Raw genomic sequence first — 12,920 nt, forward strand, 5'->3', positions numbered from 1 at the left:
CACCATTTGAATGTTTAAAGGCCTATGAAGATGTAGATATTTGTCTGAAAAGCAGTCACTTTTGCTTTAGAAGCTGATTCCTTTCAAAAGGTAAGTGACCTTGAACATTTGGGCTATAATCTGTGCAGAGTAGATTTTAAAAAATAATCCTACTTACTTCGATATGCACTTTCTTTTTCCTCTCCTATTTAAGCATCTCTAGTCCTAAGAAAGAGAGGAGTGAATTGCCCTTCTACTCAAAGACATCTTTGACTGATCCAGTATCCAGGAGAAGAAGGGGTGGGCAGACTGGAAAGTAAGTCACTATTATTTAGTGGCAGGCCTTACGATGGGCCGTTAACACACACATGCAAACACACACACATTTATATATATGTATATATATAATTTTATTTAATGTTGCAACTTTGTCAGGTTGGTATATTATTCCCATTTTATAGACAAGGAAACTGAGGCTCAAAAATGTTAAGCAACTTGCCCAAAGACATAGTTATGTGAAGATATTTACTAAGAGATAATCCTTATTCCTTCCCTACAGAATTCCCGACATTCCTGGCCTCACTCCACAAGTTTTATTTACTCTCCTCCCTGGAGAAGTTGAAACAAGATCAGAGTAGCTCTCCTTGCTCCTTCCCTCTTGTTTTTTGGTATCCAGATTACCTCTAGGAAGTACCCACACTCTCTACCCGTCCATAGTCTAGTTTTAACAAGAGCAGGCCTCCTCCGAGCATGACCTTGCATTCCGGCTCTGCTGTGGCAACTCTCTTTCTTTACGGGGTGATGAATTAGCAAGCCCACTTGACTGCTATCTAGAGCCATGTCTTCCGAACAGCTTTATTGGTAATGAGGCTGACATTATTTTCTTGTATTGAGCTCCTGGGTCTCCTTCTTAATTTTCTCAAACAACTCAGATGGATAAAAGAGGTGTATAACACAGTAGCCCCCGAGACCCAACAATAACCAGGCAGCTCTGATATTTGAACCCAGGTTGGTCCGACTCTAAAGCCCGTGCACTTTTGATTATGCCATGTGGTAAAATGTTTGATCACATCGTGCATTACTATCTGTGTGTTGTTGTGTGGCTGCAGAGGAGGGATGTGTCAGAACATGATTCTGGATGCTGAATTTTCCCTTCAGTTCAGTGCTCATATGGAAGAATCTGAGGGAAGACTTTTTTTATCCTTGGTCTGGGAGAGAACTTTGCAAACATCCTCCTTGATTCAAGAGGGGTATAGTGTAATTTCTCATGGAAAACAGAAGTAAAGGCAGCATCCAAATTACTGCAGGCATTTGGTCCTACTAACATCCCATGGAAGGTTCTCAAGATTCCTTGAATTGAAGATTAATTAGAAAAAACACTGGAGTATGTTTCATCCCCTTTTTTGGACCATAAAGTACTAATACTAAAGCAACTGTAGTCAATTCTAGAATTTCTAGCTGGCAGTTCTTAAGATGGTTAGAATAATCAAACACTTATCAACAACAAGGCATGTGGATCAAGTTAAACCCTATTATTTTGCTGTATGAGAACACACCTCCCTTTGGAAAAGAAGAAGGGTGAGCACAACAGAAGTGGAGAGTGACCCATAAAACCTCACTAGGAATGGTTAAGAATCTGAAGCAGATGTTCACGCAGGAGAGAATATTTTCAGTTACCTGCTGATATATTGAACCATCTCCCATTGGCCATGAACACATCGTACCCTACGGGTAATTGCTTTATATCCTGACTTACAACCAAAGACAGCCTGAAGCAATTGGGGATGCTTAGCTTTGAAACCTTCTTAAAATCCTCCCTAGAGTTAAGAAAGTAGGGCAAGGCAAAAAAGAAGAAGAACATGGATGTTTTATAACAGGAACTAAACCTGAAGAGAGGCAGATCAGAGGATGGACACAGAGGCGAGGAGCGATGAAGAAATCACCATTCGATTTTTCTTAGGGCCTTTGGCTCATTTCTGAGTAATCTATGTGGGTGAACACAATTCTCTGTAACTCTGTTCTCTTGACTTTTAACTCTATTTCTTTAAAACTAGCTGTTGAGTCACAAGCTGCTCAGGACACCTGACCCGTGATGTTTAATCACCGTGCTAAATGACCACAAGTGGTGGTTCCCATTTAAGTTGACTTCAGGCCATGAAGCAATCCAAACGGGGGAAGGGAAAGACCAGACAACCTAGATATTCTCACCTAGGGTAGGTGAGGGATAAAAAGAAGGAAGCAGGATATGATTTTTCTATAAACTGCATTTTCTATAGATGCCTTTGTTTTCCATTTTCTAGTGAATAATGGTTCAACTATTTGGCAGACTAAATAATATCCATGGAAAATTGGAGTTCACTCAGTATTTCTGCAAAATGGTAGGCCAGAAGGCGGCTACTGTGCCCTACAGAGTCTGAAGTTAGCTCAAGTTAACTCTCCTGGCATCTGAAATCTCTTTCATTAAACCAATCGAATCTGTCGCTTCATTTCTAGAAGAGCCCAGAGTGAGTTAATAAATCTATTGAGACAAGTGAGTTGAGAGTCTAGACCTGTAGGACACATCTGAGGAGCTAAAGCTGGCCTCGAACTGGAGGCACAAAAGCTGAGAAGAACTCACAAAATGCCAGACCCGCAAACAGTAATCCTTAAATGAAGTTCATCATTCAGCAGAAAAACAAGTTAAGGGCGGTAATTCAATGGTAGGCGAAACAGGCCGGAACAGGTTCAAATGCTGCATATTTCACAACAGAGCTTAATTAAAACAGGACTATGAGGCTGTTAATTGCATTATAATAGTTCAGCATGAAATTAGGTCTGATGTGAATGTCCTTATAGTGGATTTGTTTATGTTAATATAATTACACAGTGGTACATAGATTTACTGCATAGATACTTTTTTAACAGCTCTTGGGTGGATTTCTTTTCTTTCCTCACTTGAATTTGCACCCTGTTTACAAGTGTGGAAAGTCGACCAGAGGGAACCAGGGTCAGGAAATTAGGTCATACTGGATGATCCAGCTAGTCTCCTGTGTATTTGAAGCTTAGAACTCCAAATAAATTTTGCCTTAATGATCAGGATTTTATTCGCCATTTCTTTAGGAGAGAACACGTCATTAAAAAACTGGGTCTCAGTAAAATGGGCATCCTATCCATAAATGCTTTATTTTGTCTTAGAGAGCAATGCTTTCCTTTAGAATTAATGAATACAAATGTATAACTAAGATTATGTCTGTAGTTCCATAATATCATATGTTCCAGTGTAAATAAAAACTGTCAAAATTTCAAAGATTTGTGTCTAGTAACTCCTGTTCACAGGGCGGAAAAGACACAGCAGGAGTTTGTTTTCCAAATGGTAAAAATGGCTGCTCTTCCTCGATCCTTCCATAGTTTCCACTTTTTGGACAAAGACATAGCTGGCTCATGGAAGAATCTAACCTATGACCTCGACTTAAACACTAAAACCTTGGATAACGTCAGAAGTTTTGGAAGCATATATATATTTGATAATGTTTTCCATTTTCATCTAGATATTTTTATTCCCATGCAGTCTATGTATGTCAGCAATTTTGCATGTTTCTTCATTTTGTGTGTTGCTCTGAAAAAAAAGAGCAAAAAACTAATAGAATATTACCTACAAATAAATTAGATAAGTAAAATGATTATGCCGTGATGTTTCTTTCTTTAACATAACCATTAGGAGTATAGAACAAGCACTTAAGTAAATTTGAACCAATTCAGAGAAAGGTAATAAACTATGTTGCATTGCCAGAAAGCCATACTTCTAAGTAAAATTACCTGTGCTTAATTTAGATAGAAGTTATGCAATTTGGGGAAAGGTAACATATATTTATATGTGCTTGTATATACACTGTATAGTAAGTTTTGTTATTGTGAACATCTCTAATTTTGTAACCCCAAAATTTTACATCTTGCATCTGTTAGTGGAAATATGTACTTTTTATACCACTACCACAAAATTCTTAAGAAACTCACTAGGAAACCACAAAGAACTCGACTTCTGGTTATGATATTTTTCAAAGCTCCTGGGAATAGAAATAAATGAAAGAAAAAGATGCAGGTTATTTCATGCAAGTAGAAAGTCAAAGGTCTTAGTAGTATTCCCAAGATTTTTGCTTGTGAACACGTATGCAAATGTTAATAACAGTACCAGTGCAACCATATATATGTAACAAGCTATACATTTGTTTCAGAGTGAGTGAAGCATAGAGCAGTCTCCCTCTGCCGCTCACTGCCTTTGGACTGCCTGTGCAGCACTGGCTACCATCTGAAGAGTGGACCACGGGGGTGAAAACACTCCGCTACAAAGCTGAGACTAGGAAAAGAGAGCAGAGTCAAAGGATGACAGCGAGGAGAAAGGTAGGGAAAAAACCCAAAACTTTGCTCTAGCTACTCACTGGTCTTTGGATAAATCCTCCTGGTGGTGAATGCATTGTTTAAATGTAAAGCAGTCATAATGATGTGGCTAGCAGTGTTTTCCACTCACATGCTCCCCTTTCTACACAGGAGGAAAAATTATAAATTTTTAAGTCAGATAATGTAAAACATAGAAATCATGGCCATAGAATTGCACAATATATTCAGATCTTCAAATTTATAAAGAACTTCTTTTCCTTCTCCTGAATTCCAGAAAGAAAAAAAAAAAGCATGAAATTTCGAGGTTATTTGTCTATTTGCTCTAATATTTTAGTTCCTGCTCCAAAAGAACTGAAGAAAAACAATTAGACTGACTTAGTTAAGACAAACAGTTTTATTCCAATGATCAGAAGGAAAGAAATCTGACTACAATTTTTTCCTTTCCTGATAGTGGACTTGCAATGAGATGCATAGACCTGGCTGGAGTTTACTCAGATTCATTAAATCCACTAAGCCACTAAATTGTTGCTAAAATGAGCTCCACATCTCCTGATATGTAGATTACTTGCCCTTCCTTTTTAAAATAATTATTCAGCCAGCACTTCTACCTCTGCTTTGATGTGAAAAGCATTGAAACAGAAGGTCCGTCCTCTCTGTCGGGGAATTATTCATCCAAAAGGCCACCATGATGGTGACTAATACTTGGTTCTTATTCCATACCTTTAGGTTAACTTTCTCTAATGATAGACAAATGCCAAAGCGTAAGACGAGCAGAAGATGGGGGAAGAGTTGTCTCTGCGTGTGTGTGTTTTACCTTATTTTCAGGAAAAATTACCCCAAGCTTTAGTTGCCCCAGTATTTTTGTGTCAATTGAAATGAACAAAACTATATGAAACATAATTTCTTCGCACATTAATCAAATTTATTCCAAAACTCAGTTAAGTAGTATAAATTGGCTGAAAATCTAAGAGAGAGAATTAGGCAGCAGCAAGGGTGAACTTACCACACACTGAGCATGCTCCTGGGTGAGCTTTCGCAATGGCTATTGCATGAGTCCTCTGCAGACACCTGCTGGGCTCACTACCTTCCTTTAAGAGGCTACCCAAATGTCACCTTATCAGTGCAATCTCTCCTGACCTCCCCCAATAGGAAGTAGCATCTCCACCCTCAGCCATAACCTAGGCCTTACTTTCATCATAACACGTACTCTAAGTCTTACTACCACTCATACTATGTATTTACTTGTTTATTGTCTGTCTTTCTGCACACAAATGTAAGCTTCATGAGGAAAGGGAATGGAACCTGGCTCATGAGAGACACTAAACATATATTTGTTAAAGGAATAAATAAAAGAACAAAGTGATTTAAATGGATTCAATATTGAAAGCAACCATTTTTTTTGTTTTGATTTGTTTTGTTTTTGGCATGCCCATCTTTGAAGCTACTAAAATTGATTCATTTTTGCCCACTGCAAAATTGATATGTAAAACAACTGGTCTTTTATGTCAGTTTTCTAATAATACTAAGGCCATTCCTTCAGAAGTATCAGTGAGATGAACTCTTTACCAACTTCCCACAACGCAAGTTCTAACTCCCTATTTCTTCATTTAGCAAAGTTTGTTCAGCTGCTATTTTATCACATCACCCGCCTACTCTGCCCAGAAGCCAAAGATTGCCCATGTCATAACTCTCCTGGAATAATACCCCTTTGCACGCATGTAAAATCCTTACTTCAGAGTTACAATGCATTATATGATAATTAATTGCCTCATTAAACAGCCCTACAAGTAAGAATGTATTATTTTGATTTTATAGATAGTAAATCTGAAATAAAAGAAACAAAAACCACATTCCTACCTTCCATAAGAATACTGAAGAGATAAGAAAAGATGAACTAAGCCCATCTTCATGCCAAGAGTTGATAGAGATGTCAATGGTTTAATGGAAAAAAAAAAAGAGTGTATTTAATCTAATATCTTCCTCTTACAGGAACACAAAATATTTCCTGTTATTTTTTCACAAATATAAAAGAAATCAGGATGTATCATTTGTCGTTTAAAACTAGGTCCTTTTTCATTATTCAAAAACATCTTTGAGTCACTCATTCAAGCTAGATGTCAGGAGACATACAGGATAAAATATATTTTTCATGGCCTTCATGAAACGTACAGTTTAGTAAGGGAAGTGAGACACAAATGCAAATAACTATAATTTAAAACTAGTAAGTTTTAAATGCCCTATGAGAGATTGAATATTCTAAAGACTTAGAGGAGGGATAAATCATGTCTGTGACTAAGTGATGAAAATAGGTGACTCATGTCGGACATCTCTCCTGGGCCAACACTTGGAATAACGGAGAGAAAAAAGCCACACATGTGAAGATACATATTTTTGACTTGAAAAATAAAGGAATGGGGGAATTTGGCATTCATCTTTTAACCAAACTTCTAGTTTAGTGACTAGTTTAGTGAGTCTAGGTTTCCAGAATGTTAACACGTTTTGAGATTTCAAGGGATATTATCACATTCCCGATTTCATTGTCATACTTGGACATTAGATCTTACCCTTTTTTTGAATGCAGTTCTCTCTTTGGGCAGGAAATTGCCAGAGCAGAATTAAAAGGAAGAAAAACAGTATATAGAAAATTGATCACAGCAGTAACTATTTTGGGAAAGATTAACTAAGAATAAGAATTATAAATAATACTTATTTAGGACTCATTATGTAAAAGGCTCTATTCAAAGCACATTCATTCATTAGTCCATTCATTCAACTATCCACTCAAAACCTCTTGATTGAAATCCTACTTTGTACCAGAAGAATATGGAGACACAGATTTGAACCAAAGGGACAAAGTTCTTGCTCTACTTAATCTGGCATTCTAGGGGAGGAAAACAGACAATAAGTAACCAAATATATTAGAAGCGCTATGGAAAAAAGGAAACGGGATAGGGGATAGGCAGTGGGGTGGAGTGGGGGAGGATTAAGTGCCATTTTGTTGCTATTTTTTATTCAGAGCTTCTATTTTACTCAGGGAAAGCCTTTCTGAGAAGGAGACATTTGAATAAACATCTGAATAAAGTGAGGATGTAAGTCATGTACATAACTGAGAGAATAGCGTAATAAGAAGAACGAACAGCAAGTACAAAGGCTTCGAGGGGCATAAAGTTGCCTTATGTTCAAGAAAAAGCAAAGAGGCCAAAAGAACTGAAACACAGGGAGCAAGGAGAGAAACAGGAGACAAGATCAGAGTGGTGGGAGATGGGGGAGAGGAACCCAGCGTTCAAGGAAGTGTAGACCACTGAAGGACAATGGCTTCACTCCCAATGGATTGGAAAACCATTGAACATTTTTGAACAGAGAAGTAACATGCATGACATTATTAAACTTTGTTTTGACTCCCTTTCTAAAGGACACATTTTTACAATTGTGAAATGAGCAGAAAATATTGCCCATTTCAATGGAGGTAGGAAATTATATTGATTTAAAATCATAAATATATATTGAACAGCTTTATCCGTGCCTTTTATTGTTGAGGCTGTACTATGGAGAGCAAATGTTTGGAGACGACTTGGTTGTAAAGAAATATCCTGTCTCTCTGTTTTTCCATTATTCAGGAAGAATAATGCCCTGGGAAACAGAACACATATATGATACCCTGTCTCAGTCACTAATGAACTCTGGGTCTCAGTTTCTTCATTGATAAAATGAGGAAATTGGAGTAAATGATTTCTAAGGCATCTTCCAGGTCTAATAGTCATGTATTTTGTTTTTCTTATTTTTTTTAACTTTTGTCATAAGGTAAAAAATATATCCACCAACAATATCACCCACACTAAAATATAGACCATTTCTGGCTCCCTCAAATTTTCCTTGTGCCTCATCCCAGTCAACACCTACCTCCAGTCCCTGCCACTTCTGTAGCCTCCTCCCTGTACTAACAATTCAGAATTTCTATTAACAGTGATTCATTTTTTCTATCATTAAACTTCAGATAAATGAAACCATCCAGTACATACTCTTTTGAATCTGCTTTTTTCACTCAACCTACTACCTTAGAGATTCATTCATGTTGCTGTATAACAATATAATTTAATATTTGTGGGTTTTGCTTGAAACATAATAATAAAATAGATCACATTTGTCCGTTATAACTATGTTTCTTCAGATTGTACATAGAAAGCAGGACTCATCATATGGATAACTGTGCTTTTGTAAATTCTACATCCACTTCTTTTTTGGAGTGAAAAACATATAGTATTGAAAACAATACTTGCTCTTCTCTTTATAACCAAAACGTGTTATATGCTTTCAGGCAAGGAGGGCAGAAAACTCTTCCTTCTGATTTTTAGAACCATGTTGCCTATCCATCCAATTCCACACCACCTCTACTCCCAACAAAATGAATTACATACAACCCCCACAAACATGCCATATTCTCTCATATTTTCTTTCTACCTATGCTTTTCTTTCTACATAAAATGCTTATCTCCCTTTTTGTCACTTGGATAATTCTTGCTAGTCTGTTCTGATCCCAGCTCAGGCATCGCCTTCTCTATGCAATTGTCCCTGACTCCCTTCATAGGGACTAATTGCCCTTCCTCAGGTCCTGATTGTCCTCTAGGTACATGCTCATTGGCATTCCCATCGTCTGGTCTTGTATGTCTTTATTTGTAACTTCAAGTCAGCTCTCTATCTTTTCAGCTCAGTATTCCAAGAAACTAGCACAGGTCTCGGCACATAGTAAGTTCTTAAAAATTTGTGTTGACACAAGGGATAAATAATTGAACAAGTTCAGAGTGAAGTCTTGCTTGCATCCATAAAAAGAGTTGTATTAACAGATTCCCAAGATTCCCACCTCATTTATCAACTTCATATTTTTAAAATTAAAAAAAGAAAACATTTTTTTCTTTTTACCCTTTCCTTCACATATAATTAAATATTCTAGTGATGATGAAGTAACCAGTTCCAGGATATCCCTCCCCCCATAAGAAAATAAAAAACTGGAAAAATGTATGGGGCAAATATTTTTAGGCATTTTGCAAAAACAAGTTCAAGACTCCCATGGAAAAGGGAAACCCAAAAGGTGAATCTCTTATGGTCAAGTTCTCTTCCTGGGAAAAATTTCCCAACCACAATGCAGAAATCTGGAATCCAAGAAGAACATTGAGGTCCTGATGAGTTGACACAGAGTTTGAGGCAACTTAAGAGGCCAGAATATATAGAGTGAGACATTGGCAGTCTCAGAAGTACAAGTGGGAGTGATCTGTGAGGCTGTAACTGATAGCTGGTCTATCCATGGGCAGTGTGAAACCACCCAAGGCTTATCAAATAGAAATTGCTATGAGGTCAAGAACAGAACAAAGATATTTGAAGTTTAGCACTGCTGTGAGAAGAGCAGTGTCTGGAGATGTTGGATTTCTGGCCCTACTGTAGTATAGCTATCATGTTAACACCTGATAACAATCCCCAGTTTCTAGCTGAGGCAGAAGAAAGAACACACCTCAGGAGTAAGAACCATACACCATAGAGTAAGACCCAGTCCAGACCGATACTAACAAAGTCTAAAACAAAGCCTGGGGAAGATTTGTAGTGGAGACAGAGTTTAGAGCTTGAGACCCTCCAAGTTAAACAGGTTATTAGAGGGGCTTGGGACATACCTTGGGCTTTCCTCAGATTGATCCTAGCAGAGCTTAAAACCAAGATGACAGAAGTTCCAGGTGATTACCCAGTAATTTAACTATCTGCTAAAACAAGAAGAAACACTCATCACAGTAAGATAATGCAATCCAGAGTCTCTACAACTTAAAATGCACAATATCTGAAATACAATGTATGCAAAAAACAAAAACAAATAAACAGGAAAATGTAGTATCAAGAAAAACAATAGTCAATAAAAACCAACCTTGGGCCAGCCTGGTGGTGCACTGGTTACGTGCACACACTCAGCTTTGGTGGTCCGGGGTTTGCGGGTTCAGATCCTGGGAGTGCACCGACACACTGCTTGTCAAGCCATGCTGTGGCAGTGTCCCATACAAAGTAGAGGAAGATGGACATGCATGTTAGCCTAGGGCCAATCTTCCTCAGCAAAAAAAGAGGAGGATTTGCTTTAGGTGTTAGCTCAGGGCTCATCTTCCTCACAAAAAAACAAAAAAACACCAACCTTGAGATGGTCTAGATATTACATTTAGAGGACAAAGACTTTACAACATCTATACATCTATTATAACTGTGTTTAAAGAACTAAGAAAAATATGTTCAAAGAATTTAAGAAAAATATGTTCCTAATGAGTGGACTAATAAAGAATGTGAGAAAAGAAATGAACATTATAAAAAAAATTAAGTGGAAAATCTAGAAATGAAAATTAGAATAACTGAAACAAAAAATTTAATTGTCTGGGCTCAGCAATACAGGAAAGATTAGTAATCTTAAGTACAGATTGAATGAAATTATGCAATCTGAAGAACAAAGAAAAATTACCAAAGGAAAAGAAGCAAACTAGAGACATATCAAAAATCAAATAGACCAGCATACATGTAATTGAACTTGCAGATGGAGAAGACAGTGAGATTAGTGCTGAAAATATATTTTAATAAATGATGATTAAAAAGATCTCAAATAAGTTGAAAATCGCCTCCTTACAAAAATGTCAGCAAAGCCCAAGGAAAATAAAATTACAAAGAACCTTACCTAAACAAATCATAGTCAAACTGTTGAAAACCAAAGATAAATAAAAAAATCTTGAAAGCAACAAGAGAAGAAAAAAGATATATCATGTATAAGGGAAACGGCTATGAATGACCTCTGACTTCTCATCAAAAAAACAAGAAAAAAAAAAAAACAGAAGCCAAATGATAATGGACCAACATCTATCAACCCAGAATTCTATATCTGGTTAAAATAACCTTCAAAAACAAGAGTGGAATAACTATATTTGCAGCTAAATGAGTGTAGAGAATTGTCACCAGCAGACCTGCACTACAAAAAGAATGGCCTTTAGACTGTAGGTAAATGATAAAAAATGGATATTAGTATCTATGGGAAGGAATACAGTAAGCTAGAAATGGTGAGTAAATGGATAAATGCGAAATAAAATGTTTTATTTCTTTCCATAATTTATTTGAAAGACAACTACGGTTCAAACAAAAAGGTGAGATTTATAATATATATAGGAAATAAAAAGTCATAACAATTTTACAAAGAATGAGGGGAATGAGTACACGGAATTATACTTTTGCAAGTTTACTGCATTTCTGAAGTAGAATGTGGGAAGTGAGAAGTGCTAGGTGTGTAGTGAGAATGGGAAAGAGGGAGGTAGGAGTATGAAACTTCAGATGTAAGGTGTGGAGTCTGAAGAGGTAAAAGATTGACACCTTGGGGCCACCTCTGTGGCCTAGTGGTTAAGTTTGGCATGCTCCACTTTGGTGGCCAGGGTTCAGTTCCCAGGCGTGGACCTACACCACTCGTCAGGCCATGCTGTGGTGGTGACCCACATATAAAATAAAGGAAGATTGGCACAGATGTTAGCTCAGGGCAAATCTTCCTCAGCAAAAAAAAAAAAAAAAAAAAAAAAAGAAATTGACACCTTGACTTTAAATAGAGTCTAGAAATTTAAGAGTGCATGCTATTAGCCTTAGGAAAAACACCACAAACACTAATAAAGGAAATGTAAAGGAAGACAATACTCATCAAATATTTGATTGACCCAAAAGAAGACAATAAGGGAGCAACAGAGAATAGAAAAACTAAAGGGACAAATGGAAAACAAATGGAAAGTCAGTAGACTTAAACATATCAATAATTATTTGTAAATAGACTAAAAACCGCAATTAAAAGACGCATATGATGAAGTTGGATTAAAAAAAATAAGACCCAAGCATATGCAAAAAGAGGAGGATTGCTCAGGGCTTATCTTCCTCACCAAAATAAAACACACAATACAACACCTCTATTTTCTGGGTAGTTAAAGAATGCTCTAATCCAGATTTCAAGCAATGTCAGATTGAAAGAAGCAGGTTACTGAGATAATACAAAAGAACTGTAAATAAAACAATAACTGATGATAGTATATTACCATATTTTTTCAAAATATTTAGTATAATTCCTTGGAAATCATAAAACCCGTTAATATCTCTTGAGCTATGGGAAAATTGGATGGAGGTTTTAAAGACATATCAGTTGATTATTAAAAATTGATTTCAGAGATAATGAGAAAAATAATGAAATTATTAAATTGCTTTAATATTTTAGCTAAAAGCTATTGTCATTAATTTAGCTTTTGTTAAATTAACTCAATGGAAGGATATTTACAGATTTTTAACTTGTTTATGTTGAAAATGCCCGATTTAACTTTGCCAGGGATTTTTGTGCTATAATATCCTGAACTCAGGAAGAAATTTATTTGTCGGACAAACAGGCATTAGAGAAGATTAAGCTAGAAATTGGCTTGGTATTTACAAACTGGAGAAGAAGAGCACCTGGGGAATCAATTCACCCCCTAGGGACACTTTAAGAAAACAGCTGGGAAGGCTGTGCACAGAGTGCATGAGGCACGGCCTTCAGTCCC

Source organism: Ceratotherium simum, chromosome 13 (assembly GCF_057802395.1).
Source record: "Ceratotherium simum simum isolate JZ-2026a chromosome 13, ASM5780239v1, whole genome shotgun sequence".
NCBI classification, from domain to species: Eukaryota; Metazoa; Chordata; class Mammalia; order Perissodactyla; family Rhinocerotidae; genus Ceratotherium; species Ceratotherium simum.